Genomic DNA, 5,298 nt, shown 5'->3' on the forward strand with positions numbered 1-5,298 from the left:
TCCAGTATCTCCCTTGTGTATGTAACCAGCCTCTTGTTGGAGTCTCTGGTCTGCTTGTGGTCCTGTGTCTTGGTTGGTTTCTTAAGTCAGTTTTTTCGAACAGGCAGAAACATGCTCTGCTTTACCCAGGATTTCGCGATCCTCCTCCAAGGCTAGTTCAATGGGAGGCAGATCTACTTTGAGAATCACAAAAGAGGGAGTTGCAGTGATGAAGCTAGGTTCTGGGTAGAGTTGAGGCCTTTCAACAAACAGTAGCTTTTCCCGCTGGCTAGTTTGTGAGAAATTCACAGCACCCACTCTGGAGCCATTCTCAGGGTTTCTGTTTACTGAATTACAATTGATTGTCGAGGCTGCTGAAGGGAGGGGCAGCTTCTGGCTCTGATTACCCAGTGAAGAAAGCCACTGCTAGGGCTGGCGCCTGAGCTGGGTGACTTTTCCCTGGGTGGAGCTAAGTCTGGCAGGTCATGCCGCCGTTAAGTTCTTTTGACCTGCTAAATGACTTGTTTTATTCCAAGGCTTGAGTTGGGGCTAGCAGCTCCAATGAGCTTTGTCGGTATCCAAGATGGAGATCTCCGGTTCTGGGGGGGTGGGAGGGGTGGCCTTCCTTCCTCTGCTCCCTGGGAAGGAGTGAGGATGTCAGGCTTCTACTCCCGCCGAGTCTTGGTTCCTGGGTCATCTCTGGTTCTCTGAACTGCAGGATGAAGATGTCCGCTCCTTGTCGGTTCTTGCTGGTGTTGAGTAGAATCCACTTGCCCGCTGCATCTGGCTCCTTCATCCCAGACTGTCTGTGGTTCAGGTATGGCCCCTGCAGTCTCCGCCGCCACCGCTGCCGCCGCCACCGCTGCCGCCGCCGCCGCATCCGCCACAGCTGTTAGCAAGAGCTCAGATTTGTCTCCTAGCCTGGATTTTCTCTCTCTGGCCTGACTCTCTTTTCTGTGATGGCACACTTGGTGTGATTCTCTGGCTTAGGACTGTTCACTGCTTTCTATGCGAGAGCTTGTTTAGACTCCAGCTTCTGCTCCTCCATCTTCCCGGAATTCCATCTCCATGAGACTCTTATCTCCAATAAACCACAAGATAAACAAGAACTGGCACTGTGATTCAAGTACAGTGTTAGCCTTGAGCTGAAGAGCTAACTGACAGCGCCCAGGCCCAGAGTACAAGCCCCATAACCAAAAATGTGTATACTCACACACACACACACACACATATGTAGGGATTGTGTTATTCTTTTACCCATTCATCATTGGTGGACCTACAGCTTTCTTAATGATTGCAATAAATCTGGACAAGATCACATAGTAGATCTACTATTGCCAACTTAGATATTTTAAAATGTGCATTTCCATGCAATTTAGTACATTAATGATGTTGTCCAGTGATCTACTTTGAAACTTTTTCCATCTTCTCTAATTGAAACATTGGAGAAATGCACCTTCTACAGATCTGCTTTGCTAATTACATCACCATCAATTATTTAATGCATATGGCATTCCATTAAGGTAACTGTCTTTTGAACTAGTGCAGCTGCAAGCACTTAATCATTCATATGTTTACTCATAATTTTTTTATTTTCAAGATGATGTACAGAGGGGTTACATTTACCTAAGTAAAGTAGAATGTGCATTTCTTCTCAAACATGTTACCACTTCCCTCATTTTTCTCATAATTTCCCTCCCCTCTTACACCTTCCCCCCAAGTTGTACAATCATTTCCGACTTATTATTCTGTGTATATTGCTGCTCTGTCATCTTTTCCCACCTTTCTGTTGTTCCCCTTCCTTTTCCTTATTCAGATAAATGTATATAAAATACCAGAGTACCAAAATCAAATACAGTGACAACAGGGGATATATCATAGTGGGAAGAAAATACAAAAAATTTACTTGTTTTTATTTTTTATTTTTGGCAGGGGGCGGGTGGTCATGAGGCCTGAACTCTGGACTGGGGCCTGTCCCTCAGCTCTTCAGCTCAAGGCTAATGCTCTACTACTTGAATCATAGCATCACATCTGGCTTTTTCTGTTTAGATGTTGCTGAAGAATTGAACCAGGGCCACATGATTGCAATAAATAGAGGCAAGTACTCTACTACTGAGCCACCTTCCCATCCTGTTGTTGCACTTTTAATGTACTATGTGATTTTTTCGTTTTTTTGGTACATTCTCTTTTTTTAAATGAGTTTCAAATAATTGTGGAAAATTCTTTCACATACAAATAGATCCTGTGGAGATTTTAGCTAGAAAAATTTTCTATGTGTTTCATTATTTTTTATTTTTGTCGGTCAGGGGGCAAAAAAAAAGAAACTTTGCCACTTTAGCGGGGAGGGGGGGAGGGAGGAGGAAATGGGAAGGTATGGGAAGGGGAAACAAAGGAGGAGCAACAATGCTTGATAAGAAATGTACTCATTTCCTTGCCCATGTAATTGTAATCCCTCTGTGTGGTATTTTCACAATAAAAAACAATAATAAAAATTGCTATGTGTTCTGGTATATAGGTATAATACTGTCTTCTTTGGAGGCCAAAGTAGGAAGATTTCTTGTTCAAGTCCAGCCCTAGTAGATTAGCAAAACTATATAACCCCCAAGTATAAACAAAAGGGGTTGTGGACATAACTCAAATACTATAGCACCTACGTACCATGCACAGGCTTTGGTTCAATCTTCAGGGGAAACAAAAGTGAAAAGGAAGAGAAAAAATCCTGAATTATCAAAGTTGATACTGTGCAGATATTTCTAGATAACCATTTAGCCATCAAATCTATACAGGAATTTTTAGAAAGAGATAAGAATTTCAACAAATTGCAATTGCAGCAAACATGGCTTATTTATCTTATTTATATTATGGTGGGAATAATAGGCAATTAGAATGAATATGAGAGCTTCAGAAGAAATTGGCAATTTATCGAGGAAGAATGTAAAGCATTGCTTTGAGACACTAAAAATGGAAGCAGCAGGTCAGATTTCAGACATATTTGCAGCTGAACTGGGATGTAGACCAGCCCTGCACTTACTACAGTCCCCTGAAAAAATTTTTGCCAACCTCTGCTATCCTTCTGGGCTGTAAAGCCATTCTCCTAACCTGCTCAGAGACAGGGGCTTCACCCCCAACCAACGTCTTACAAAACAGTTCACCTTTTGCCAGCCCCAATCAAAAGTCCTGACAAATAAGCAATGGAATTCCCATCTCTCCTTCGTGTTTTTGAGCTAAAATTCTGCAGCCATATTTTAAGAATGTATTTTCAAGATTGTTTGAATTCATGCTTCCTGGATGGGAAACTGGAATAGCCCCAAATGCATCTATTTTTATTTGTTTCCCACTCTGCTGATGTTGTACTCACTTGACACCATGGAAATCATTGTGGGTAACCCTTGAAGTTGAGCTAATTTTTCAAGGCCCCTGGGCAGTGGGATAGATCACCCTCTCAGATTAGCTATTACAACCAGTGATTAAAGTGTAACCTGGTCTTTCAGAAATAACAGAAATTCTGCCACGTTTTTCAGTTCTGTTAAATGTGGTGGACAGAGCTAACCCTGAATGCTGGCTGCATGTTGGGTTGCCATAGAAGCAAGCGGCATCCTTGGCCACTTGTTCCACAGAGAAGCTCCTCCCTGTGCCAGCTTAATAAAGCAGAAAGTACCTTTCTTTGTTGCTGGCATAGCTATCTCTGCCCTCCCCAAGATAGCTGAACAATAGAAGGGGTATCTCACTAATATGTGGCATGGAAAATACAGGCAACAAAGTGATGGACTTAGCTGTGTCCATCGCTGGCCTTAATGACCCTAGGGGATAGGTGAGATTTTACATTAGACAAGATCATCAGTAATGCCAGTGGGAGATTCTTGTCTAAGCATTGGGAATAGCTCTCAGTGTTTCTTTTGCCTACATTAAAGGCTGCTTAATGCACTAGAGCTTGTCTTGGAAAAGACACTGAAAGGAAAAACAGAGGGGATCGAAAGGGCCACAGAGACACAGAGTTGTCCTAGCCCCTTATTAGGGATCTTAGAAGAGGAGGTGCACACATGTGGAAGCCCTCAATTTAAGCCTCACTTGATTTGTGAAATAAAATCATTCCCTGAGTTGATGTGCCTCTTGGATTCTGCCTACCTGCATGTTTCCCTTTACAATTCACCCAAATGCCAAGGATGATACAGTACACTGTACTCAACACTCTTTAAATAAACTGAGGCTCAGGGATATGAGCCTGAGTTCCTTGGTAAGCAGCAATGCTGGCACTTGGATCTATGACTCCAGCTGTGAACCTACACTTCATTTGTCTTTTCTGACCTTGAAATAAGAAAATTCTCTTTTCCTGCCTGCCAGCTAACTAGCTCCATGCTCAGTGCCCACTTCCCTATACTCCAGTTCTATCTAGAGAATAAAATACTCGAAGTCATCTATCTTCCACACTGATGTGTCTCTGCTTACCAGGAATCAATGCCTGGGGTGCTGGTAGGGCAGCAGAGGACAGCCTCCTTCTGCCTTCCTTATTTCACGCAAGTTTCTTTGTATATACTATCTCTCGTGTAACGCAAGGCTCTGGTGGAGCAGTGTTGCTAATGGGGCAAGATAGAAATCCTAGGAGGTGGAGTTCTCTTTTAATTTTAAATTCCTTAATTCTCAGTTGTCTCACTTTCTGAGGTATAACATATAAGCAAGGGGACAAAGAAATATGCTTTTAGCAAATATCAGAAGAGTTCTCTGTGTCTATTAGAATTGTTGTTTTTGTTGATCATAGAGTTTGAACTTAGGGTCCCGGCACTGTCCCTGGGATTTTTTGCTCAAGACTAGAGCCCTACCACATTGAGCCAAATTTCCACTTCCAGTTTTCTGGTGGTTAATTGGAGATAAGAGTCTCACAGACTTTCCTGCCTGGGCTGGATTTGAACCACAATTCTCAGATTTCAGCCTCCTGAGTAACAAGTATTACAGTCGTGGGCCACCAGCACCTGGCAGAAATTTTTTCTTTTTTCTTTTTTTAAATACTGTGAGATTTGCAGAGAAAGCAAGAAATTAGAATGTATTGTTGGGAGAGCAAATTAATTAAATGTTTTGTGGACAGCTTGACAAAGTACATTAAGTAATGAAATATGCCTCATCTTTGACCCAGCTAAATACATCTGAATATTCCTCAAAATAAGTCACAGAGAGAGGAAGATATTCTGGGCAAGCATGCCTCAGCACCATATGTCCGTCCTAGGCAAGGTCTGGAAAAATAACCTAGGTGATAAAATTATTACTGCATGTATTCAACTAACTGGAAAGCAATTCTTAAAATACTACATGCCTATTGAAAGGAAA

At 42.2% G+C, this 5,298-nt stretch overlaps 1 pseudogene; it reads right to left on the reverse strand.

Annotated features, from left to right (window-relative positions):
* Window positions 1–859, reverse strand: part of LOC138833415 (tubulin beta-1 chain-like) — a 25,471-nt pseudogene extending 24,612 nt beyond the window's left edge.
* Window positions 860–5,298: the final 4,439 nt, after the last annotated feature.

Source organism: Dipodomys merriami, unplaced genomic scaffold (assembly GCF_024711535.1).
Source record: "Dipodomys merriami isolate MVZ:Mamm:240054 unplaced genomic scaffold, mDipMer1.0.p SCAF_207, whole genome shotgun sequence".
Classification (NCBI taxonomy): domain Eukaryota; kingdom Metazoa; phylum Chordata; class Mammalia; order Rodentia; family Heteromyidae; genus Dipodomys; species Dipodomys merriami.